Source organism: Ascaphus truei, chromosome 7 (assembly GCF_040206685.1).
Source record: "Ascaphus truei isolate aAscTru1 chromosome 7, aAscTru1.hap1, whole genome shotgun sequence".
NCBI classification, from domain to species: domain Eukaryota; kingdom Metazoa; phylum Chordata; class Amphibia; order Anura; family Ascaphidae; genus Ascaphus; species Ascaphus truei.
Window position 1 is genome coordinate 26,220,966 of NC_134489.1, and position 25,664 is coordinate 26,246,629.

Genomic DNA, 25,664 nt, shown 5'->3' on the forward strand with positions numbered 1-25,664 from the left:
ATCGCTTCTCGGCCTTTTGGCTAAGATCAAGTGTAGTATCTGTTCTTATCAGTTTAATATCTGATACGTCCCCTATCTGGGGACCATATATTAAATGGATTTTTAGAACAGGGAGATGGAAGAAGAGCTTGCTCTGTCCACTCCACGCATTGACCTGGTATTGCAGTACCTCCAGGACCGGTGCACTTCCCTTTGGGGATATTTGGCTTGTATCAAAAAATAGAAACAAATCACTGTCTGACAGAAAAAAAACAAACATGCATTTTTGGCTCTTTCTTTTGCAAAGAAAGAAGAAGATGAAATGACGACAAAATAAAGCCTCCTTCTTTTTGCTGTGTCTTGTTTGCTCTTTTGCGTGGCTTCTTACTTTCTTTTCTTTTCAGCTCCTCCTCGCATGGAGCAGGAGTGCCGCCTGTTGCCTAGCCTAATTCAGTCCGAACGAGCAGATGCCTAAGAAACTCCTGTTGAAGCTGTATCCAAATAGCCTGCATAGCAAACACTGCAGCAGCAAGCAGCAAGCAGCAAATGCCTTGACTTGCTGGCTTCTTGTCACAATGGCTGGCTGGCTGGCTGAAATGACCTGAACTGAAAAGCCCAGCCACTGGCTGCTTGCTTGCTGCCTGAGTTTCATGGCAGCCCAGACGAGTCGGCTAGCAGAGAAAAAGTGGGCGGTTCCTATGCAAATAAGCAGACGAAGCCTGGTGCCGGAAAAAGAACTGGAAGCATGTGCCTTTTTGGCTGTTTGCTGGCCATGCGGGCCCCCCAGCAGTGTGTGCGGCTGCTTTTCTTTACTCCATAGAAAGTCTTTGGCTTTTGCATCCGTCGTCGTCGTCGCCGCCGCTGCTGCATAGACTCCCCGGGGCTGTGTCGGGAGGAGCGGAGGGACTGGAGGCAGGCCTGCTGGGGGAGGAGGCGAGCGGGCAGCCAGCGGCTCCCTCTGCCCTTCTCCCTAAAGCGTAGCGCCCCCGGCCGTCGGGCGGCGCTCAGGCGGGGGCCCATTTCTGGTTATCGCTTCTCGGCCTTTTGGCTCAGATCAAGTGTCTGGGTCAGGGGCAGGCTTGCGAGACCCGGCTCCTTGGCCTCGTGGCATCGTCCCTTCGGGGACTAAAGCCACGTGCTGCTTTTGGGGGGCTGCGTCAAAGCAGAGCAGGAGGTGATCATGGCGGCAGGTGCGCCTCCAAAAAACACGATTCGGTTCCAGTTGGATGAGGAGACGCGGACGAAGATTTATTTACAGAAGTTCTTTGATGTCGTATTGGTGAAGACCCTTGGAGTGAAGATTGAAGATATCTTTTGTTTGCAAGATCCTCCCAGGTTGGGCTTCTTTGATGTTACTTTCTTTCGAAATGAGGAGTGCATGCGAGTCTTTGCAAGAACCAAGCAAGAAGAAGTGAAAATTGCTATGAAGGGGATTGAGGCAATTCCATTTTTTATGATGGTAAATGTTGCAGTGACGGTGCACATGTTTGACCCGTACGTAGAGACTGATGATCTAATTTTGTTTCTCAGAAGATATTGCTCAACCGTGAGAGGCGGGGGCCAGCTGACAAATTTCCTCGGGATTTATAACGGCAAAAGGAGGTTTTGGGTGACATTCAAGACCGATAACAACCATACAATGGGGGTGATGTACCCCCCCGCAACCTTCAGCATTGGAGGGAAGAGAGGTTACTTGACCTTTGAAGGTCGTCCTACATATTGCAGGAAATGTCAAGTCTATGGGCATATGCAGGAGAACTGTTCCAGAACAGGGGCAGGGTGTAGGAACTGTGGTGAAGAAACACATACTACATCATCATGTGGGGTACCGAAGAAATGCCACCTGTGTGAAGAGGAGGGGCATCTTGCAAGGCAGTGCCCTAAACGCACATATGCGCAGGCGACAGAGAGAAGGCCGGAGAGAGCGGATGCAGAGGAGGTGGGTTCCCCCGTGTTTCAGGAACCCCAAGAAGTTGAGCCTCCGGAGGAAGAAAGCTCCCTGGACGAGGAGGAGGAGGAGGGAGACGTTGAGGAAATAGAGGAGCTGGCGGAAGTTCCTGAATCGGTACTTCCAATTCCGGATGAGGTGGAACCCATGGAAACACAGACAAAAAGGAAGAGAAAACTGTCAAAAAAAGATATAGAGACAGAACTGGGAGCGCAGAAAGCTAAGCAGGAGATGTTGCAAGAGGATTTGGGCGTAAGTGAAAGCGAAAGCTCGAGCCCTGAAACAAATCAGATCTTCGAGATTTGTGAGAGCCTGAGTGCAGCGGAAAGCCCGGGTTTGGTGATTCAGGAGTTTCCTTCCTCACCTGAGATGTTGAGCCTTTCTGGGACACCGGAGAGCCCGGGTCAGGAAGTGACAGAGATGTTGGGGATATGCCGCAGACCAGCAGAGACATGAGGGTTTGGTGACTTATTGTTATAATGGTGCGTATCGCATCCCTGAATGTGCGCAGCATTAGGGCTGCAACAAGGAGAGCAGTCATTTTTGATTATTTACGGCTGCAGAATGCGGATATCATTGCGCTTCAAGAGTGTGGTCTGGTACACCCTTTGAGGCCGAAGGACTGGAAGTGGGGACCTGCAATTTGGTCAGGTGGAACTGATAGTAGGAATGCAGGTGTAGGGGTTGTGGCAAAAAGCCCAGATGTTTCTTTTGGGGAAATTAGAATTATAGAACCGGGAAGGTTAGTTTTAGTTCAGGTTCAAACCGAGAGCGGCCGGTTTAGATTATTTAACATTTATGCCCCACCTGTGAGGAAAGAGAGAGCTGCTTTATTTGAAAAATTGAGATTGTTTTTACCGGGTAGAGAACCGACAGTAATAGTTGGAGATTTCAACTGTATAACAACAGAGGCAGATCGAGAAGGAGTAGGAGGTAAAGGGGAGGTTGATTCTACAGGGAGACTGTTGATTAAGATAATGCAAGAGTTTCACTTGGTAGACGTAGGGACATTGGAAAGGAGGAAAGAGAGGTTGTTTACTTGGTTTAGCGACAAAGGAACGGCGAAGTCCAGAATTGACTTCTGTTTAATTTCGGAAATGGTGAAAATAGAAGATTTCAAATGTCAAAAAGTGATTTTTTCAGACCATGTGATATTGAAAGTAAGGTTAGAGGTAGAGAGAGGAGGAAATCGTATGGAGAATGTGTGGAAGTTGAATGTGTCACTATTAGAGGTTGAATGGGTTAAAAAACAGTATGAATGGGTATATAGGAGATTGAAAAAGAAGAAAGGTGGATTCCAAGAAGTAGGAGAGTGGTGGGAGTGGGTGAAAGGCGAGTCTAAAAAATTCTTTATTAAGAAGGGGGCTGAGAAAGGGAGAAATGAAAGACTATGGTATGAGAATTGGCAGCAGAGACTACAGTTTTTGTTTAGGATGCGTAGATTTGGCTATAAAGTGGAGAATGAAATAGAGGAAGCACGCAGAGCTATTAGAGGGTGCTTAGAGGAAAAAGGGAAATCTATAATTTTTAAGGCAAAAGTAGAATGTGTGGAGTTGGATGAAAAGTGTACGAGCTTCTTTTTTAAGAAAGTATTTGGTAGGAAGGAGAGAATGGATGCGGTATGGGATAAGAATGGGATGGAGATAAAAGATAAAGAGAAAATGTTTGAGGTAGTGGAAGGTTTTTATAATGATCTGTATGCTGAGAAGCAGAGAGATGAGAATATTGAAGTAGATGTGTTAAATGAGCTGCATAGGAAACTAGGAAGGTCAGATCAGGAATGGCTTAATAGAGATCTAAATATAAGCGAGTTGGAGGAAGTGATTGTAGGAGGGAAAAGAAATAAGACACCAGGAAGTGATGGATTGCCATATGAATTTTACCAGACCTTTTGGACGTTACTGAAAGATGATATCAAGGAAGTAAGTGAGGCGGTGTTGAAGAAAAGTGGGGGATCGAAATCTATGAGAGAAGGCATAATTACATTAATCTTTAAAAAGGGCGAGAAGGCAGATTTAAAAAATTGGCGCCCTATCACGTTGTTGAATGTAGACTATAAGGTCATTGCAAAAGTGATAGCGAATAGGCTAAAGGTGATGATTCCAAAGCTTATTGGGGAAGAACAGGTCTGTGCGGTCCCGGGCCGCCGGATTGCGGAAAACCTAGTTGTTTTAAGAGATGGGATCTGGGATAGCCTCAGTAGAAATCAAGGTCTATTGGTGGCCGGAGTGGACCTGGAGAAAGCGTACGATAGACTCTCTCAAGAGTTTGTTTTTAGAGTATTGGATAAAATGGGGGTTCCAGGCAGATTTGTAGGTTTCATTAGGAAATTGTATTTAGGGGCGAATAGTAGAGTATTGGTTAATGGTCTCCTTTCAGGAGTGGTAGAAATTAAATCGGGTGTAAGGCAGGGGTGTCCCCTGTCTCCCATTATGTTTATCTGTGCGATGGAGCCATTACTGTGTATGTTGGAAAAAGATAAAGTTGTAAGTGGGGTGATGGTACCGGGGAGTGGAGGACGACAACTAAAAACCCTTGGATATATGGATGATGTTACTGTTATATGTAGATCTGAGAGGGCGCTTAAAAGAGCAATGTGGCAGATAGGGATTTTTGCAGCAACATCAGCTTTAAAAGTGAATTGGGGGAAATCTAAGGTAAAAAAGTTCGGGGAAGTTCCAATTGGACCGGATTTGGAGCTTCAGATAGTAGAAGAGGAGATTGAGATCTTGGGGATCCTGTATGACTCAAAGTTAGAAGGGACGCAGAATTGGTCTAGACTGTTTGGTAAGTTGGAGAAGAAAATCGGATTTTGGGCACAGAGAGAACTTTCGATGGAGGGGAAAACGCTGATAGTGAAAGCAGTGTTAGCCCCAATGATTCTTTATATTTGTTTGGTGTTCCCCCCAACAGGGGCGTGGCAGAGGAAAATAGCAAGGTTATTAGCTACCTTTTTTTGGGGATCTAAGAATGAGAAATTGCGTAGAGAAAAAATTTATATGTTAAAGGAGAAAGGAGGAAAGGGTTTTTTTGATTTGGAGGTTTTTGTATTTATTAAATACATTTGTTTTTATTTGTGGTTAGCTGAAAGAGAAAGCAAAGGAGGGTGCTACACAAGGTTTTTTTTAGGGAATGTAATTGGACGCTTCAGAGAGATAGGCTACGACTTGAAGAAACCAGTTTGTTTCCTCCCGCCTCCCTTTTATAGGCTCATTGAGGTATATATGGTGAAATGGGAGCTAAAGGGATTGGCTTGGGACCAATGGAAAGATGGGAAGAAGATAATTAGAGGTATAAAGGATAAAGAAAGAATGGGAGTGAGAGGGGATTTGAATGAAAGTCAGATGAGAAAAGCGTGGAGGAATGTGAGTGATGAAAGTTTGAGGAATGGACAGAAAGATGTGGCATGGATGGCGGTGTGGGGGTGTTTGCCGGTTAGGGAATTCATGAAAAGGAGGGGTTCAGCAGAAACAGAACTCTGCCCAAGAGTGGGCTGTGGTGGAATTGAAGGGGTAATTCACCTTCTGTGGAATTGCGATTATGCAAGGAAAGTATGGAGGATGATGGGGCCTTTGTTTAAGTTGATTGTACAAGTACAGACGTTGAGTTACGAAAGAATGATGTATGGTTTGGGAGGGATTGAGAGTGAGAAAGAGAAGATATGTTGGAGGATGGTAAACTGTGTGAAAGAAGCGTTGTGGCAGGTGCGGAATGTAGTACTGTTTCAGAAAGAAGTAGTGGATGTGGACGGATGTGTAAAATTAATAATGAGTAAAATGTATTTGTATTATTTGTGTGATAGGAAGAAAAGTGGTAGGAAAGGGGATTTATGGCATCAAAAAGAATGGAAAGATGCAGTGATTTTTGCAAGGGCGGGAATTGGTTAAAAGGAATGTGTAGAATGGTAAAATAATAGATGTAGTAGGAATGTTTTGAACGAGCGGTGAGAGGAGTGTGAGAAAGTATGCTTTGGGAGAAAGTATGCTTTTACAGAAAGGGAATAGTAGTAGCTTTTGGTTGGAATGGAAGTAATGTGGTAATGAGACACCTATGTGTGGAAGTGGGTCCCTTTTTGTGGAGTAACCGGAGAGAAGAGGTGGGCCGGTGCTCCCCTCCTCTTCGGGAGAGAAGGAGGAAAAGCATATGGAAGTGTATGAGAGGGATGAAAGGGGTTGTAGAGTGAAAGAGATGGATGTGAGTAGAAGGGTGTGTGGGATGGTTTATACGATGTGTGAGGTATGGAGGAGAGAAAATATTGGTTGGTTTTATCCGTTTATGTTCTGGGGTGTTGTAATGTACGGGTGGTTTTTTATTTTTCGAAAAGTGAAATTGTAACTTTTTCATCCTGTACGAATAAAAACTTTTGAAAACAAAATCTGTTCTTATCAGTTTAATATCTGATACGTCCCCTATCTGGGGACCATATATTAAATGGATTTTTAGAACAGGGAGATGGAAGAAGAGCTTGCTCTGTCCACTCCACGCATTGACCTGGTATTGCAGTACCTCCAGGACCGGTGCACTTCCCTTTGGGGATATTTGGCTTGTATCAAAAAATAGAAACAAATCACTGTCTGACAGAAAAAAAACAAACATGCATTTTTGGCTCTTTCTTTTGCAAAGAAAGAAGAAGATGAAATGACGACAAAATAAAGCCTCCTTCTTTTTGCTGTGTCTTGTTTGCTCTTTTGCGTGGCTTCTTACTTTCTTTTCTTTTCAGCTCCTCCTCGCATGGAGCAGGAGTGCCGCCTGTTGCCTAGCCTAATTCAGTCCGAACGAGCAGATGCCTAAGAAACTCCTGTTGAAGCTGTATCCAAATAGCCTGCATAGCAAACACTGCAGCAGCAAGCAGCAAGCAGCAAATGCCTTGACTTGCTGGCTTCTTGTCACAATGGCTGGCTGGCTGGCTGAAATGACCTGAACTGAAAAGCCCAGCCACTGGCTGCTTGCTTGCTGCCTGAGTTTCATGGCAGCCCAGACGAGTCGGCTAGCAGAGAAAAAGTGGGCGGTTCCTATGCAAATAAGCAGACGAAGCCTGGTGCCGGAAAAAGAACTGGAAGCATGTGCCTTTTTGGCTGTTTGCTGGCCATGCGGGCCCCCCAGCAGTGTGTGCGGCTGCTTTTCTTTACTCCATAGAAAGTCTTTGGCTTTTGCATCCGTCGTCGTCGTCGCCGCCGCTGCTGCATAGACTCCCCGGGGCTGTGTCGGGAGGAGCGGAGGGACTGGAGGCAGGCCTGCTGGGGGAGGAGGCGAGCGGGCAGCCAGCGGCTCCCTCTGCCCTTCTCCCTAAAGCGTAGCGCCCCCGGCCGTCGGGCGGCGCTCAGGCGGGGGCCCATTTCTGGTTATCGCTTCTCGGCCTTTTGGCTAAGATCAAGTGTCTGGGCTGAGAGGTTGCGCTGAGTCTGTGACTCCTTGGCCTTGGGTCATCGCTTCCTGGGGAGCTTAAGACCCATGCTGCTATGAGGGAGTCACGCTAACTCGAGCACGGGAGGCGATCAGGAGAGAGAGAAGGAGAGGGGCCGGCGCCTTGGCCTTGAGGGATCGTTCCCCAGGAACTAAACCCTCTTGCTGCTGTTGGGGTGCCGCACCTGATCCTGACGGTCGGATTGACGGATGGCGGACAAGTGAGACGGAGACTGAGAGACGGAGAGAGCGAGATGGTGAAGGGCCGGCGCTTTGGCCTTGGGGGATCGTCTTAACAGACTTAACCCCCTTGCTGCTATTAGGGCGCCGCACCTGGATCTTGTTGAGCCAAGGACGAGAATGGCGGACAGAGCGAACGAGAGGAACTGCATCCGTTTTCAGGTTGATGAGACCAGACGGGCCAGTGTTGATGTGGACGTTATCGTGGAGGAAGTTTTGCGTGATCTGCTTGGAGTGGAATTCGAAGAGATCTATTGTCTGCAGGAGTTCCGGAGATTGGGCATTTTTGATCTGACCTGCATAGAGGAGGAGAGTTGCCAAAAAATCTTCGAGAGATGTGAGATGAATTTGGGAGACCATCGGATGAGAGGAATCCGGGTGATACCCAGATTCCTGCAAGTGGAAAGAGCGGTAACTGTACAAATGTTTAATGTCTTTTCGAAGAAGGAGGACATTGAAAGATTTTTGGATCGTTTTTGTGTAACGGTCAAAGGAGGAACGCAACTAAAAAATGCGTATGGACTATATAATGGGAAAAGACTTTTCTGGGTTCGTTTTAGGTCTGACCCCGAGCATGTTGGAGGAGTGATGTCCCCCCCGACAAGTTTCTGTATTGGCAGAGATCAGGGCACCCTGAGTTATTCAGGACAGCCCGCTGGAATGATTTGCCACAATTGTGGGAGAAGAGGACACATAGCTGCGAATTGTGATGAATTTAAAAAATGTGACTTTTGTGGAAAGCCAGGGCATTTTGCTCGTAATTGTTTGGAAAAAAACAAAGGGATGTTTCTGAAAGTAGGGAAAAACTGTGTTAAGATAAGTCAAGAGTGTAAAAATAAAATAAAAAGTGAGAATAGAACAGAGGAGGTAGTGGAGAAGGAATTCTTTGAGGGAAAAGGGAGTGTTGTCAGTGTTGATGGAGATTTTGCTTTAGGGAATGTGAGTATAGACAGTGAGGATTTGGGGGTAAGAGAAGACTATGGGAATGTTAGAATAGAGGAGTTTGAGGATTTGCTCAGTGACAAAGTGGTGGAATCTTTGGGGAAGGAAGAAGAGGAAGTATTGTGTGAAGTGTCAGTAGGGAAAAAGAAAGTTTTGAAGGGAGGGAATTTGGGTAAAAGTAAGGAAACTGTGGGAAAGTGGAGGGAAAGAAGAAAACTTGAGGAAGATTATATAAAAGAAATGAGACAGAAGCGGGGAGAACATAAGGAAAACAGGTATTTGTGTTTGGAAGAGTTATGTAATGTTTAGAGTATTTTGACTGGGAAAAGTAAGATAGGGTCTGAAATAGAAAGGGATATATGTGGAATTATGAAATGTAGGTTTTGTTCTGTAGAGGGGGAAAAAAAAGGTCTGAGGTGGGGATTATTGTTTGATAAATTGGATTTTGTGATGTTATTGATCTAAAGTTTAGGAAGTATATGATGTTTATCTGTTCAAAAGTGGGAATAAGATAGGTAATAGAAGTGTTTTTGGGAATGTATGGGAGGTGTTTGTGGAAAGTGTTTCTTAGTTACTGTTTTGTAAATATGTGAATATGAAAGAAAAGTGTCAAGGTTGGCATGGAATGTATTATTTGGAAAAATTGCTATTTACTGTAAATAATTTGAAATGTTTTATTTGAAAAGATTGTGTGGGGGAGTTTACGCTTGTAATTTCAGGCTGATTGAAAAGTATTTTATTTACTGATTGTAATGTTTTCGGAAATTAAGAAATATGAATTTTCTGTTTAGTTTGTAGAATGTTTGATTGTGTGAAGTAACAATGATTTATTTGCTGAAATGTTTTTCTTATTTACTGTTTGTAAATATTTTGAAATGTGAATAAACATTTAAAAACAAAAAAAAAAATCTGTTCTTATCAGTTTAATATCTGATACGTCCCCTATCTGGGGACCATATATTAAATGGATTTTTAGAACAGGGAGATGGAAGAAGAGCTTGCTCTGTCCACTCCACGCATTGACCTGGTATTGCAGTACCTCCAGGACCGGTGCACTTCCCTTTGGGGATATTTGGCTTGTATCAAAAAATAGAAACAAATCACTGTCTGACAGAAAAAAAACAAACATGCATTTTTGGCTCTTTCTTTTGCAAAGAAAGAAGAAGATGAAATGACGACAAAATAAAGCCTCCTTCTTTTTGCTGTGTCTTGTTTGCTCTTTTGCGTGGCTTCTTACTTTCTTTTCTTTTCAGCTCCTCCTCGCATGGAGCAGGAGTGCCGCCTGTTGCCTAGCCTAATTCAGTCCGAACGAGCAGATGCCTAAGAAACTCCTGTTGAAGCTGTATCCAAATAGCCTGCATAGCAAACACTGCAGCAGCAAGCAGCAAGCAGCAAATGCCTTGACTTGCTGGCTTCTTGTCACAATGGCTGGCTGGCTGGCTGAAATGACCTGAACTGAAAAGCCCAGCCACTGGCTGCTTGCTTGCTGCCTGAGTTTCATGGCAGCCCAGACGAGTCGGCTAGCAGAGAAAAAGTGGGCGGTTCCTATGCAAATAAGCAGACGAAGCCTGGTGCCGGAAAAAGAACTGGAAGCATGTGCCTTTTTGGCTGTTTGCTGGCCATGCGGGCCCCCCAGCAGTGTGTGCGGCTGCTTTTCTTTACTCCATAGAAAGTCTTTGGCTTTTGCATCCGTCGTCGTCGTCGCCGCCGCTGCTGCATAGACTCCCCGGGGCTGTGTCGGGAGGAGCGGAGGGACTGGAGGCAGGCCTGCTGGGGGAGGAGGCGAGCGGGCAGCCAGCGGCTCCCTCTGCCCTTCTCCCTAAAGCGTAGCGCCCCCGGCCGTCGGGCGGCGCTCAGGCGGGGGCCCATTTCTGGTTATCGCTTCTCGGCCTTTTGGCTCAGATCAAGTGTCTGGGCTGAGAGGTTGCGCTGAGTCTGTGACTCCTTGGCCTTGGGTCATCGCTTCCTGGGGAGCTTAAGACCCATGCTGCTATGAGGGAGTCACGCTAACTCGAGCTCGGGAGGCGATCAGGAGAGAGACGGAGAAGGGCCGGCGCCTTGGCCTTGAGGGATCGTTCCCCAGGAACTTAACCCTCATGCTGCTATAGGGGCGCCGCACCTGATCCTGGTCGGACGGATGCCGGAAGACGGAGTATTGAGCAAGAGAGACGGAGAGGAGCCGGCGCCTTAGGCCTTGAGGGTTTGTTCTCACGAATATAACCCTCGGGATGCTGTTGGGGTGCCGCACCTGAGCTGTGATTGACGGTCGGACGTTGGAGAGATGGAGTTTGCTGGCTGTGAGCAGAATACCATCAGATTTGTGGTGGAAGAAGCAGTGAGATGGAAAGTGGGACTACAAGTCATCGTGGAGGGAATTCTGAAAGGAATGCTTGGAGTGGAGTTTGAGGAAATCCACTGCGTCCAGGCGTTACAGAGGAAGGGGTTGTATGATGTATCTTTTTGCAAAGAGATGGAGTGTGCCAAGATATATGAGAGATGTAAAGAAAGTACAAGCGACTTAAAGAAAATGGGAGTTCGTGCTGTGCCTAGATTTCTACTGATGGAAAGAACATTGATGGTGCATGTGTATAATGCTTTCATACAGAAGGAAGAAATAATGACCTTTTTGAAAAGTTTTTGTTCAGTGGTTGGGGGGGGGGAGGAGAGGAAAAATTTATATGGAATTTTCAATGGAGAAAGACTGTATAAAGTTCGTTTGAGACCAGATCCGGAGAGTATGGGGGGAATAATGCACCCCCCAGCCAGTTTTTGTATTGGAGGAAATAAGGGTTTTTTAAAGTACCCTGGGCAACCTTTGGAGATTTGTCGGAATTGTGGAAAGGAGGGACACATTGCCGCTAAATGCAACAATCCAAAGAGGTGTGACTTTTGTGGAGTTATTGGACATTTAGCAAAGCAATGTTTGAAAAGGACTTATGTACAAGTGGTTGAAACTAAATCATTGGAGAAATCCTTTGGTACTGATGATTTGTGTGAACAGACAGATAAGGATGAGGGAAAGGAGGATAGTATAAGGGGAAAGCCGATAATTTTAGGGGGAGGTGTGGGTGTAGATAAAGATGAAGGAAAAGGGGACAGTGTGGATTCTTTAGGTTTTGATGTAGATAAAGATGAAGGAAAAGGGGACAGTGTGGGGGAGGAAGAAATCAGTGTTCAGGAGGAGGAAAGGGAGCTTGAGAACTGTGGGCAGGAAAGGGGGAAGGAGAATGAGGTGGGAGAGGAAGAGAGTGTGTCGGTGGAGGAGGAGGAGGAGGAAGAGAGTGTGTCGGTGGAGGAGGAGGAGAGTGTGTCTGTGAAGGAGGAAGAGAGTGTGTTGGTGGAGGAGGAAGAGAGTGTAGAATACAGTGGAAGCCAAGAGGATGAGGAGAGTAAGGGAGATTGGGAAAGGGTGCCTTTTGAGGAAAAAAGGGGAAGAATTGAAAAGGTGTTTCAGCAGGCATTAGGACAGGCAGAGTTATGGGTTTATATTTGTAGTGAAAAGCAATTGAGAAATGCAATAGAGGGTGTATATTGTCATTTTTGTTATAAAGCAGATTAGTAGTAGAAAAAAGATGTTAAGAAAGTATTATACGAGTGTATAAATGGTAATTAGGTTAGGCAAAGGGGAGAGTTTTCTCAGGGGAAGAGATGGAAGAAGTTTTGGAGTTGGGGGGGGATTGTAAATGGGGAGGAAGAAATGTGAAGGTCTGATTAGAATGTATTTTGAAGAAGTGTGTTGAAATATAGAGAGGAAAATGGGAATGTTTAAGTGGAAACAGTATGAACAAGAGGATAAAAAGAAGTAGGAGGATTTGGTATCTGAGGGAATAGAATGTAAAATTGTGCACATGAAAAGTGAATTAATGTATAAATAGGTTTGGTTTTTGAAATAGAAGAATGTTAGCAAAATATTGCAATAGAGTTTGTTGTAATGATTAATGTGGGTGGTTTTTTTGTAAAATGTAGTAGTGGTTGAAAAGTTTTTTTATCTGATGGGTATGTAAATTTTGTTTTTTGTAAAGTGTGAAGGGTTTGGTGAAGTAACCGAGATAATTTTGGTAGTAGGAATTATGAAGGTATTTTCGGAAAGTGTAAAGTTGTTTGCTTGTATAAAATGTATTATTTGTATTGAAGTTTGAAAAAACATTCAAATGTTGTTAATTTATCTCTGTGTTAATAAACACAAATAAAACAAAAAAAAAAAAAAAAAAAAATCTGTTCTTATCAGTTTAATATCTGATACGTCCCCTATCTGGGGACCATATATTAAATGGATTTTTAGAACAGGGAGATGGAAGAAGAGCTTGCTCTGTCCACTCCACGCATTGACCTGGTATTGCAGTACCTCCAGGACCGGTGCACTTCCCTTTGGGGATATTTGGCTTGTATCAAAAAATAGAAACAAATCACTGTCTGACAGAAAAAAAACAAACATGCATTTTTGGCTCTTTCTTTTGCAAAGAAAGAAGAAGATGAAATGACGACAAAATAAAGCCTCCTTCTTTTTGCTGTGTCTTGTTTGCTCTTTTGCGTGGCTTCTTACTTTCTTTTCTTTTCAGCTCCTCCTCGCATGGAGCAGGAGTGCCGCCTGTTGCCTAGCCTAATTCAGTCCGAACGAGCAGATGCCTAAGAAACTCCTGTTGAAGCTGTATCCAAATAGCCTGCATAGCAAACACTGCAGCAGCAAGCAGCAAGCAGCAAATGCCTTGACTTGCTGGCTTCTTGTCACAATGGCTGGCTGGCTGGCTGAAATGACCTGAACTGAAAAGCCCAGCCACTGGCTGCTTGCTTGCTGCCTGAGTTTCATGGCAGCCCAGACGAGTCGGCTAGCAGAGAAAAAGTGGGCGGTTCCTATGCAAATAAGCAGACGAAGCCTGGTGCCGGAAAAAGAACTGGAAGCATGTGCCTTTTTGGCTGTTTGCTGGCCATGCGGGCCCCCCAGCAGTGTGTGCGGCTGCTTTTCTTTACTCCATAGAAAGTCTTTGGCTTTTGCATCCGTCGTCGTCGTCGCCGCCGCTGCTGCATAGACTCCCCGGGGCTGTGTCGGGAGGAGCGGAGGGACTGGAGGCAGGCCTGCTGGGGGAGGAGGCGAGCGGGCAGCCAGCGGCTCCCTCTGCCCTTCTCCCTAAAGCGTAGCGCCCCCGGCCGTCGGGCGGCGCTCAGGCGGGGGCCCATTTCTGGTTATCGCTTCTCGGCCTTTTGGCTGCGATCATTCGTAGTCAGAGGCAGCTGAGGAGAGTCCCAGCCTCTTGGCCTTGTGGCATCGGCCCTTTCGGGGGTCTTAAGCCACCTGCTGCTTTGGGGAGGTTGCGAGCTCTGAACAGCGATCATGACGGCACCTGGAGCGCGTCTGAGGAACTCGGTGAGGCTGCTTGTGGAAGAACCGGAGAGAGGAACGATACGCCTGACGCATATTGTCGAGAAGGTTCTGAAGGATGGATTCGGGCTGGAGTTGGAGAAAATTTTTTGCCTTCAAGATTTCCAGAACCAAGGTATTTACGACCTAACCTTCATGAATAACGCCGATTGCATGAACTTCTATGCGAAAAGCCAAGAGAGAATGCATTGGGAAATGTTGCATGGAATAAAAGTGATCCCGAGTTTTATGCTTGAAGAAAAGCCCGTAACAGTACATATGTACAACCCCTATGTCAGACAGGAGCAGATTGAACTTTTTCTTATGAAGTACTGCTCCTCAGTAAGGGGAGGGCAACAACTTACAAACTATTACCAGATATTCAATGGGAAAAGGAGATTCTGGGTAAGGTTCAGAGAAGACCCGGAAGGTGTGGGGGGAGTGATGCAGCCCCCGAGCAATTTCAGTATTGGAGGAAACAGGGGGTTCTTGATGTACCCTGGGCAACCACTGTACTGCAGACGGTGTTACAAGTATGGTCATACTATGGACAGTTGCCCCAAAACAGGACAATGCTGCAGGAATTGTGAAGAGGAAGGGCACACCGCCGGAGAGTGTGTAGTGCCAAAGCGATGTGACAAGTGTGGAGAAAGAGGTCACCTACAAAGAGCTTGCCCCCAAAAAATGAGCTACGCTCAAACCCTACGAGCAGAGGGAGGGGTGACTGAGGTGGAAAGACCCGAGACGGCCGAAGGGAAAACAGAGGTGCGAAAGCCCGAACCGGAGGAAAATCAACTGGTGGAGATAGAGGAAACACCCCCTAGGGGGAAGGCTACAGAGCAGTTTCAGGAAAAAGAAGAAATGCTGGGAGAGTTTTTTGGAAACATGGTGCAGGAGAGGGAGGGGGCTGTGGAAATTAAAACTTGGGGAGAGGAGGAATACACCTCTGAAGAGGTGGAAGAAATGGATTATCACCAGGTGGACTCCAAAAAACGCAATAAAAGGAAAATAGTCCATGCCGAGGTACATGGTGTGCAAACAAAATCCAGATTTGAACCCCTGCGGGAGATCGACGAAAGAGAGGATGTGATACTAAGCCCCAGTCAAGTTATAGAGGACGTATCGAGCCCTGAAGGAGTAAGCGACACAATGGCGGAGATTGGAGAGGACGTGTCTTCCCCGCCATCGGTTTTGAACTTTCTAGAGACGGGGAATGTTTCAAACCTGCAGGACGTGTCAGGTATGAGGAAGGATGGGAAGGGCTGACCAAAAAAAAAAAAAAAAAAAAAAAACTATGCCCCAGATGTGTGCTCTTTTTGCACTAGAAAGACTTGATGGAAAGAGAGGATAATGGGTTAAAAAAAAAAATACAAGGGAAAAAAAAAAATGTGTGAGTACCCATGAGAAGAACGAATTAATATGGACTAGGAAAAAAAAAAAATGAAAAAATTATGTTTTCTATTGCGTCTATTAATGTGCGTAGCATAGGGTCAGCGACGCGTAGAGCGGCAGTTTTAGATTATATAAGCACCCTTAAAGGAGATATCATATGCTTGCAAGAGTGCGGGCTGGAAGAACCTCCCAAAAACCAGGGGTGGAAAAAGGGTCTGGCAGTATGGTCAGGAAGCAGTAGTTGTAAAAACTCGGGTATAGGGGTGCTGATCAAAAACCCTAAGATAAATATAGTAAGAGTAATAGAGATCGAGCCGGGTCGGCTAATTTTAGTTTTTTTTGAAGCAGAGGGTTATCATTTTCGCTTATTCAATATTTATGCTTCCCCGCATAGAGGGGAGAGAAAGGATTTGTTGAAGAAACTTAGTTTGTATCTCCCTGGAACAGACCCGACGATAGTAGTGGGAGATTTTAATTGCATTATAGATAGCAAGGATAGAGAAGGAGCAGGGGAGAGTGGAGGCTTAGATAGTACGGGGAGACTATTGGGGAAAATAATAGAGGATTTTGGCCTAATAGACAATGGGAAGAGGTATATCAAAGGGGATGATAGATTTACTTGGTATAGCGACAAGGGCACAATTAGGTCTAGGATAGATTTTCTTTTGACAAAGGATGTGGAAATCACTACAGTAGAACATAAGAAAGTGGCCTTCTCAGACCACGTATGGATCAGGGGGGAGTTTGGTGTGAATGAGAAGGGAAGGGGTGGAAAGTTCATATGGAAGCTGAATGTGGAGTTGTTAGAAGATGAAAACGTGAGGAAAAGGTATGAATGGATGTATAGAAAACTGAAACAGAGAAAGAGTGAGTATGAGGATGTGGGGGAATGGTGGGAAATGGTCAAAAAAGAAACAAAGGTGTTTTTTATTAAAAGAGGATGTGAAAGGATGAGGAGGAAGAGAGAGGAGTATGAGATTTGGCACTATAGGCTTAATTATCTATATAAGATGAGGAACTTAGGGTATAAAGTGGGGGAGGAAATTGAAGAAGCAAGGAGGAAAATTAAAAGTATGCTGGAGGAAAGGGGAAAAAAAATAATATTCCAGTCAAAAGTAGAGCAAGTGGAAAAGGGGGAGAAATGCACAAGGTTCTTTTTCAAAAAGGTGTATTCGGCAAGGGAAAGAATGAAGAGTGTAAAAAATAGGAACGGAATGGAGGTGGAAGGGAAAGCAGAGATGTTGGAGGTGGTGGAAAGTTTTTATCAGGATCTGTATGAAGAGAAAAAAAGAGATGCAGGATTCGAGAAGGAAGTTTTAAATGCTCTAGAAAGAAGGTTAGATAGAGGAGACCAGGAATTTCTGAATAGAGAAATTAATATAAAAGAATTGGAAGAAGCAATGCAGGAAGGGGGAAAAAATAAAACCCCAGGGAGCGATGGGCTCCCATATGAATATTACAAGACCTTTTGGGAAATAATTAAAGAAGATTTTGGAGTGGTAAGTCAGACAGTCCTGGGACACCAGGAGTTACCTGATACAATGAGAGAAGGAATTGTGACGCTGATTTTCAAAAAAGGTGATAAAAAGGAGCTAAAAAATTGGCGTCCGATAACGCTATTGAATAGCGATTATAAGATCATAGCCAAAACCTTGGCTAACAGAATGAAGAAAATTATAGAACGAGTGATTGGGGAAGAGCAGGTGTGTGGAATCCCGGGAAGACAAATAGGGGAAAACCTAGTGTTGTTGAGAGATGTAATAGCAGACAGTGAAAGCAGAAAACAACCGCTAGTAATAACAACGTTAGATTTTGAAAAGGCATTCGATAGGGTGTCTCATGTGTTTCTTTTTAAGGTGCTAAGAAGAATGGGTATACCTGAACAGTTTTTAAAGTATATAAGTTTATTATACAAAAATGTAGTATGTAAAATACAAGTGAACGCGAACCTGACAAGGGAGATACGAGTAGGGTCAGGAGTTAGACAGGGCTGCCCTTTCTCGCCGTTGGCCTTTATATGCGCCTTGGAGCCCTTAATTCAATTAATTAAAAAAGATAAAGTTATAAAAGGGGCAGAAATTCCGGGGAGTAACGGAAAAGGGGTCAAAATACTGGCATATATGGACGATGTGACCCTGATATGTAGGTCTAGTGTAGCGTTAAAAAGAGCTCTGTTTAAAACTGAATTCTTCTGTCAAGCGTCGGCTTTTAAATTGAATAAAGATAAAAGCTTTGCAAAAACCTTTGGGAAAATGGAAGGTTTAAGGGAAGCCCAAATCCCAATGGAAGAAGGAGCACTCGAGGTTCTGGGATTAAAATTTAATAAGGGGTTAGATGGGGTAGAAAGTTGGACAGACTTAGAAATAAAGGTTAAAAATAAAATAAGTATATGGGCTTTAAGAGTACTAACCATGGAAGGCAGGTTGCTAATTATAAAAAATGTGTTATTGCCAAGTATACTCTATGTGGGACTGGTGTTTCCACCAAAAAATGTTTGGATTAAAAAACTAGCGCGGTTAATATGTACTTTCTTTTGGGGATCTCAGGCAGAGAAACTCACCAGAGAAAGAGTGTACAAAGACAGGACAAAGGGGGGTAAAGGACTCCCGGATGTGGAAGTGTACATTTTTATAAAGTACATCAGTTTTTACCTTAGCCGAGTGAACAAAGGTGAATATTTGTTTACAAGTTGTATAAATTATAATCTGAGTGGAATGTTGAGAAGAAGGTGGAATGTAAGGCCGGACTTAAGAAAACCGGTGTGTTTTCAGCCATCAGAGTTCTATACGATTATAGAGGATTATATAAAGAAATATAGGCTAAGTGATATTAGATTAGAAGAATGGAAAGAAAGTAAGAAAGTAGTGAAAATACTTAAAGATAGAGAAGTTATGGAAGTGATGGGTGGTGTGACTGATGAACAAATGAAGAGAGTGTGGAAAAATGTGAATGAAGAGAGTTTGACGAATAAACAGAAAGATATTGCATGGATGAGTGTTTGGAGAGTGTTGCCGGTACGAGAGTTCCAAAAAAGAAGAGACATGGCGGTAACAGACAGATGTCCGAGAGCAGATTGTGGAGACATTGAAAGTGTTGTACATATTTTTTGGAACTGTGCATATGCACGGAGGATATGGAAAAAAATGGGACCAATGTTCAAGGAGGTGGCTTATGTAAAAACGTTGGAATACAATAAAATGATGTATGGGCTAGGGGTAAGTGGGAGGGAGAGAGGGAGGTTGGTATGGAGAATGGTAAATTGTGTTAAAGAGGTACTCTGGAATGTGAGAAACATACTGATGATAAAAAAAGAAGAAGTTAAGATAGAAGAATGTGTAAAGTTAATTTTGTGTAAAATGTTTACATATTATCTGGTGGATAAAAAAGAAAGTGAAGAGATGGCACGAGTATGGAAACTAGAGAAATGGAATGAGTTGATTAGATGAAAGTAGGGACTAGTTTTTTTTCCTGTGATAAAAGAGAGCGCTGGTATAAAGATGTTTTTTTGTGTGCATATAAATGGGTTTTTATAAAAAAAAAAAAAAAAAAAAAAAAAAAAAAAAATAAAAAGGGTGGGTGCAACCATCTTGAAATAGAAGAGTAAATAAGGTATGCTTTTACGGTAAGGAGAAGATTAGATAAGAAGTATGGATAAGATATAGTACGAATGGCACAAAAGTGGCCGGTTCCTTTGGGTCCTTAACGTGGAACATCGGGGAGTAGAGGAGGGCCGGTGTTCCACTCTGCAGCGGAGACTGCAGGGTAAAAGCATATTGACTGAATGGTCCTTAAGGGAAAGTTTAAAGAGTGGTTAAGAATAGTGGGATAAGTAAGCTAAGAAAAGGTTCTTAAAGCCAAATAGAGAATATTTAAGTGTTGTTTTCTGTTTAATGTTCTTTTTGACTGTATTCATGTGCTAACCTTTGTGTTTTCTTTGAGAATTTCTGTATCAATTTTCCTTCTGTCGAAAAATAAAATTACTATGGAAAACAAAAATCTGTTCTTATCAGTTTAATATCTGATACGTCCCCTATCTGGGGACCATATATTAAATGGATTTTTAGAACAGGGAGATGGAAGAAGAGCTTGCTCTGTCCACTCCACGCATTGACCTGGTATTGCAGTACCTCCAGGACCGGTGCACTTCCCTTTGGGGATATTTGGCTTGTATCAAAAAATAGAAACAAATCACTGTCTGACAGAAAAAAAACAAACATGCATTTTTGGCTCTTTCTTTTGCAAAGAAAGAAGAAGATGAAATGACGACAAAATAAAGCCTCCTTCTTTTTGCTGTGTCTTGTTTGCTCTTTTGCGTGGCTTCTTACTTTCTTTTCTTTTCAGCTCCTCCTCGCATGGAGCAGGAGTGCCGCCTGTTGCCTAGCCTAATTCAGTCCGAACGAGCAGATGCCTAAGAAACTCCTGTTGAAGCTGTATCCAAATAGCCTGCATAGCAAACACTGCAGCAGCAAGCAGCAAGCAGCAAATGCCTTGACTTGCTGGCTTCTTGTCACAATGGCTGGCTGGCTGGCTGAAATGACCTGAACTGAAAAGCCCAGCCACTGGCTGCTTGCTTGCTGCCTGAGTTTCATGGCAGCCCAGACGAGTCGGCTAGCAGAGAAAAAGTGGGCGGTTCCTATGCAAATAAGCAGACGAAGCCTGGTGCCGGAAAAAGAACTGGAAGCATGTGCCTTTTTGGCTGTTTGCTGGCCATGCGGGCCCCCCAGCAGTGTGTGCGGCTGCTTTTCTTTACTCCATAGAAAGTCTTTGGCTTTTGCATCCGTCGTCGTCGTCGCCGCCGCTGCTGCATAGACTCCCCGGGGCTGTGTCGGGAGGAGCGGAGGGACTGGAGGCAGGCCTGCTGGGGGAGGAGGCGAGCGGGCAGCCAGCGGCTCCCTCTGCCCTTCTCCCTAAAGCGTAGCGCCCCCGGCCGTCGGGCGGCGCTCAGGCGGGGGCCCATTTCTGGTTATCGCTTCTCGGCCTTTTGGCTCAGATCAAGAGTCTGGGTCAGGAGGTTGCTGAGACTGTGCCCCCTTGGCCTTGAGTCATCGTTCTGAAAGGAACTTAAGACTCATGCTGCTTTTGGGGGGGTGCGCCATCTCAGGCAGCGGGAGGCGATCAGGAGCGGACAAGCACGAGAGGAAGACGGAGAGAGAGTGAAGGGCCGGCGCCTTTGCCTGGAGGGATCGCCATAATAGGCTTAACCCTCCTGCTGCTATCAGGGCGCCGCACCGAAGCTCAGGATGATCAGGAGCGGACAAGAGAGAGAGAGATGGTGAAGGGCCGGTGCCTTGGCCTTGGGGGATCGTCCTAACAGACTTAACCCCCTTGCTGCTATAAGGGAGCCGCACCGGAGCCAAGACGTGATTGGTGGACAAGGACGAGAGCAAAGGCGTGGACGGAAGATGGTGATGGAGGGGACAACGAAGAACACCCTCAGGTTTCTGGTGGAGACGGCCTGGAAAGATCAAGTGGGACGTCGCTTTATCGTGGAGGAGGTGATGAGAGACTTACTCAAGGTGGAGTTTGAAGAAATCTTTTGTCTTCTGGAGCACCAGAGGCAGGGGATCTTTGATTTGGCCTTCTTTCGGGAGGCAGACTGCTGGAAGGCGTATAAAAGATGGAAGGAAAGGGTTGGAGATCCAAGGATGCTGGGAATCAGCGTGTTGCCCCAGTTTTTGATGAGAGAAAGGCCGGTGATTGTGCAGATGAATAATGCCTTTGTACGGAAGGAAACAATTGTGCGTTTTCTAAAGTGCTTTTGTACAGTCGTTAAAGGAGGTGCAGAACAAAGAAATGAATATGGAATGTTCAATGGCGAAAGAAAGTTCTGGGTTTGCCTTGGGCTGGACCCGGAGGGAGTGGGAGGGGTGACTTACCCTCCTGACAGGTTTTGTTTTGAAGGGAATGGAGGTTCTCTGTGGTTTCCAGGGCAGTCCCCTGGACTGGGTGACCACTTATATGACAGAGAAATGCAGGTGACTGTAAAGTGTGAGAATTCTAAGAGGAGTAACTGTGAAAACGGAGATAGACATTTTATGGTTGTGAGCACTGAGAAGCTAAGTGGACAAACGGAGAGCCTAGAGAAGAAGGTGAATGAGGAAGGAAAACAAGGAGAACGGACTATGGACTTTAATGAAGAAATTTTGGGGGAGGGAGGTTTCTTTGAAAAACCAAGTATTGGGCTGACAGAAATGGAGGAAGAGGATTTTTGTTCAGAGGAAGAGGGGGAGAAAGTTTTGGATTTTGTGGGGATTGTAAATGGGGAGGAAGTAATGGAATGGGTGTGTGTTAAAGAAGAGGAAGAGGAAAGTGAGTGGTCTGAGGTTAAAGTAAGAAAAAAGGAAAGAAAAGGGAAGTGCAAAAATGAGAGTGTTGAGAAAGTAGGAAATCTTTGGAGTAATGTTAAAAACAGAAGAGAAAATAAGGGGACAGAAATGGAGGAAGAGGATTTTTGTTCAGAGGAAGAGGGGGAGAAAGTTTTGGATTTTGTGGGGATTGTAAATGGGGAGGAAGTAATGGAATGGGTGTATGTTAAAGAAGAGGAAGAGGAAAGTGAGTGGTCTGAGGTTAAAGTAAGAAAAAAGGAAAGAAAAGGGAAGTGCAAAAATGAGAGTGTTGAGCAAGTAGGAAATCTTTGGAGTAATGTTAAAAACAGAAGAGAAAATAAGGGTGGTTTAGAATCTAGAAGGGGAAGTAGGGAAAAAAAAGAAGAGGAAGAGAAAAGTGAGTGGCCTGAGAATAAAGCAAGAAAAAAAGTGCAAAAATGAGAGTGTTGAGCAAGTGGGAAATCGTTGGAGTAATGTGGAAAGAAGAGGAGGAAGGAAAGAAGAGAAGGATAGGGGAGAAGGAGAGTATTGTAGCGAAATTGTTATGATGAGTATAGAATGTGAATAAATAGAAGGTGAAGGATGAATAGTGTAAAGGGAATATTGTAAAGAAAATATTTACAGTGTGTAAAATTTAAATTTTTCTGAAATGTTTTATTTTACGTTGTTGTAAAAATGGAAAGATGAAAATAAAAACTATTTAAAACAAAACAAAAAAATCTGTTCTTATCAGTTTAATATCTGATACGTCCCCTATCTGGGGACCATATATTAAATGGATTTTTAGAACAGGGAGATGGAAGAAGAGCTTGCTCTGTCCACTCCACGCATTGACCTGGTATTGCAGTACCTCCAGGACCGGTGCACTTCCCTTTGGGGATATTTGGCTTGTATCAAAAAATAGAAACAAATCACTGTCTGACAGAAAAAAAACAAACATGCATTTTTGGCTCTTTCTTTTGCAAAGAAAGAAGAAGATGAAATGACGACAAAATAAAGCCTCCTTCTTTTTGCTGTGTCTTGTTTGCTCTTTTGCGTGGCTTCTTACTTTCTTTTCTTTTCAGCTCCTCCTCGCATGGAGCAGGAGTGCCGCCTGTTGCCTAGCCTAATTCAGTCCGAACGAGCAGATGCCTAAGAAACTCCTGTTGAAGCTGTATCCAAATAGCCTGCATAGCAAACACTGCAGCAGCAAGCAGCAAGCAGCAAATGCCTTGACTTGCTGGCTTCTTGTCACAATGGCTGGCTGGCTGGCTGAAATGACCTGAACTGAAAAGCCCAGCCACTGGCTGCTTGCTTGCTGCCTGAGTTTCATGGCAGCCCAGACGAGTCGGCTAGCAGAGAAAAAGTGGGCGGTTCCTATGCAAATAAGCAGACGAAGCCTGGTGCCGGAAAAAGAACTGGAAGCATGTGCCTTTTTGGCTGTTTGCTGGCCATGCGGGCCCCCCAGCAGTGTGTGCGGCTGCTTTTCTTTACTCCATAGAAAGTCTTTGGCTTTTGCATCCGTCGTCGTCGTCGCCGCCGCTGCTGCATAGACTCCCCGGGGCTGTGTCGGGAGGAGCGGAGGGACTGGAGGCAGGCCTGCTGGGGGAGGAGGCGAGCGGGCAGCCAGCGGCTCCCTCTGCCCTTCTCCCTAAAGCGTAGCGCCCCCGGCCGTCGGGCGGCGCTCAGGCGGGGGCCCATTTCTGGTTATCGCTTCTCGGCCTTTTGGCTAAGATCAAGTGTAGTATCTGTTCTTATCAGTTTAATATCTGATACGTCCCCTATCTGGGGACCATATATTAAATGGATTTTTAGAACAGGGAGATGGAAGAAGAGCTTGCTCTGTCCACTCCACGCATTGACCTGGTATTGCAGTACCTCCAGGACCGGTGCACTTCCCTTTGGGGATATTTGGCTTGTATCAAAAAATAGAAACAAATCACTGTCTGACAGAAAAAAAACAAACATGCATTTTTGGCTCTTTCTTTTGCAAAGAAAGAAGAAGATGAAATGACGACAAAATAAAGCCTCCTTCTTTTTGCTGTGTCTTGTTTGCTCTTTTGCGTGGCTTCTTACTTTCTTTTCTTTTCAGCTCCTCCTCGCATGGAGCAGGAGTGCCGCCTGTTGCCTAGCCTAATTCAGTCCGAACGAGCAGATGCCTAAGAAACTCCTGTTGAAGCTGTATCCAAATAGCCTGCATAGCAAACACTGCAGCAGCAAGCAGCAAGCAGCAAATGCCTTGACTTGCTGGCTTCTTGTCACAATGGCTGGCTGGCTGGCTGAAATGACCTGAACTGAAAAGCCCAGCCACTGGCTGCTTGCTTGCTGCCTGAGTTTCATGGCAGCCCAGACGAGTCGGCTAGCAGAGAAAAAGTGGGCGGTTCCTATGCAAATAAGCAGACGAAGCCTGGTGCCGGAAAAAGAACTGGAAGCATGTGCCTTTTTGGCTGTTTGCTGGCCATGCGGGCCCCCCAGCAGTGTGTGCGGCTGCTTTTCTTTACTCCATAGAAAGTCTTTGGCTTTTGCATCCGTCGTCGTCGTCGCCGCCGCTGCTGCATAGACTCCCCGGGGCTGTGTCGGGAGGAGCGGAGGGACTGGAGGCAGGCCTGCTGGGGGAGGAGGCGAGCGGGCAGCCAGCGGCTCCCTCTGCCCTTCTCCCTAAAGCGTAGCGCCCCCGGCCGTCGGGCGGCGCTCAGGCGGGGGCCCATTTCTGGTTATCGCTTCTCGGCCTTTTGGCTAAGATCAAGTGTAGTATCTGTTCTTATCAGTTTAATATCTGATACGTCCCCTATCTGGGGACCATATATTAAATGGATTTTTAGAACAGGGAGATGGAAGAAGAGCTTGCTCTGTCCACTCCACGCATTGACCTGGTATTGCAGTACCTCCAGGACCGGTGCACTTCCCTTTGGGGATATTTGGCTTGTATCAAAAAATAGAAACAAATCACTGTCTGACAGAAAAAAAACAAACATGCATTTTTGGCTCTTTCTTTTGCAAAGAAAGAAGAAGATGAAATGACGACAAAATAAAGCCTCCTTCTTTTTGCTGTGTCTTGTTTGCTCTTTTGCGTGGCTTCTTACTTTCTTTTCTTTTCAGCTCCTCCTCGCATGGAGCAGGAGTGCCGCCTGTTGCCTAGCCTAATTCAGTCCGAACGAGCAGATGCCTAAGAAACTCCTGTTGAAGCTGTATCCAAATAGCCTGCATAGCAAACACTGCAGCAGCAAGCAGCAAGCAGCAAATGCCTTGACTTGCTGGCTTCTTGTCACAATGGCTGGCTGGCTGGCTGAAATGACCTGAACTGAAAAGCCCAGCCACTGGCTGCTTGCTTGCTGCCTGAGTTTCATGGCAGCCCAGACGAGTCGGCTAGCAGAGAAAAAGTGGGCGGTTCCTATGCAAATAAGCAGACGAAGCCTGGTGCCGGAAAAAGAACTGGAAGCATGTGCCTTTTTGGCTGTTTGCTGGCCATGCGGGCCCCCCAGCAGTGTGTGCGGCTGCTTTTCTTTACTCCATAGAAAGTCTTTGGCTTTTGCATCCGTCGTCGTCGTCGCCGCCGCTGCTGCATAGACTCCCCGGGGCTGTGTCGGGAGGAGCGGAGGGACTGGAGGCAGGCCTGCTGGGGGAGGAGGCGAGCGGGCAGCCAGCGGCTCCCTCTGCCCTTCTCCCTAAAGCGTAGCGCCCCCGGCCGTCGGGCGGCGCTCAGGCGGGGGCCCATTTCTGGTTATCGCTTCTCGGCCTTTTGGCTCAGATCAAGTGTCTGGGCTGAGAGGTTGCGCTGAGTCTGTGACTCCTTGGCCTTGGGTCATCGCTTCCTGGGGAGCTTAAGACCCATGCTGCTATGAGGGAGTCACGCTAACTCGAGCACGGGAGGCGATCAGGAGAGAGAGAAGGAGAGGGGCCGGCGCCTTGGCCTTGAGGGATCGTTCCCCAGGAACTAAACCCTCTTGCTGCTGTTGGGGTGCCGCACCTGATCCTGAAGGTCGGATTGACGGATGGCGGACAAGTGAGACGGAGATGGAGAGAGCGAGATGGTGAAGGGCCGGCGCTTTGGCCTTGGGGGATCGTCTTAACAGACTTAACCCCCTTGCTGCTATTAGGG

The 25,664-nt window shown here is 45.6% G+C and overlaps 4 non-coding genes and 4 pseudogenes across 4 annotated transcripts; all 8 read left to right on the forward strand.

Moving 5' to 3' along the window:
* LOC142500626 (U2 spliceosomal RNA) lies at positions 1-191 on the forward strand. Its single transcript, XR_012803163.1, has one exon. It is a non-coding gene; the product is annotated as a U2 spliceosomal RNA (small nuclear RNA).
* A 6,092-nt stretch (positions 192-6,283) lies between these two features.
* Positions 6,284-6,455, forward strand: LOC142500767 (U2 spliceosomal RNA; annotated as a pseudogene).
* Positions 6,456-9,377: 2,922 nt separating this feature from the next.
* LOC142500833 (U2 spliceosomal RNA) lies at positions 9,378-9,573 on the forward strand. Its single transcript, XR_012803309.1, has one exon. It is a non-coding gene; the product is annotated as a U2 spliceosomal RNA (small nuclear RNA).
* Positions 9,574-12,676: 3,103 nt separating this feature from the next.
* On the forward strand, positions 12,677-12,879 carry LOC142500250 (U2 spliceosomal RNA; annotated as a pseudogene).
* Positions 12,880-19,208: 6,329 nt separating this feature from the next.
* On the forward strand, positions 19,209-19,409 carry LOC142500819 (U2 spliceosomal RNA; annotated as a pseudogene).
* A 2,869-nt stretch (positions 19,410-22,278) lies between these two features.
* On the forward strand, positions 22,279-22,458 carry LOC142500801 (U2 spliceosomal RNA; annotated as a pseudogene).
* Positions 22,459-23,274: 816 nt separating this feature from the next.
* On the forward strand, positions 23,275-23,465 carry LOC142500628 (U2 spliceosomal RNA). The gene has a single exon (XR_012803164.1). It is a non-coding gene; the product is annotated as a U2 spliceosomal RNA (small nuclear RNA).
* Positions 23,466-24,281: 816 nt separating this feature from the next.
* On the forward strand, positions 24,282-24,472 carry LOC142500629 (U2 spliceosomal RNA). The gene has a single exon (XR_012803165.1). It is a non-coding gene; the product is annotated as a U2 spliceosomal RNA (small nuclear RNA).
* Positions 24,473-25,664: the final 1,192 nt, after the last annotated feature.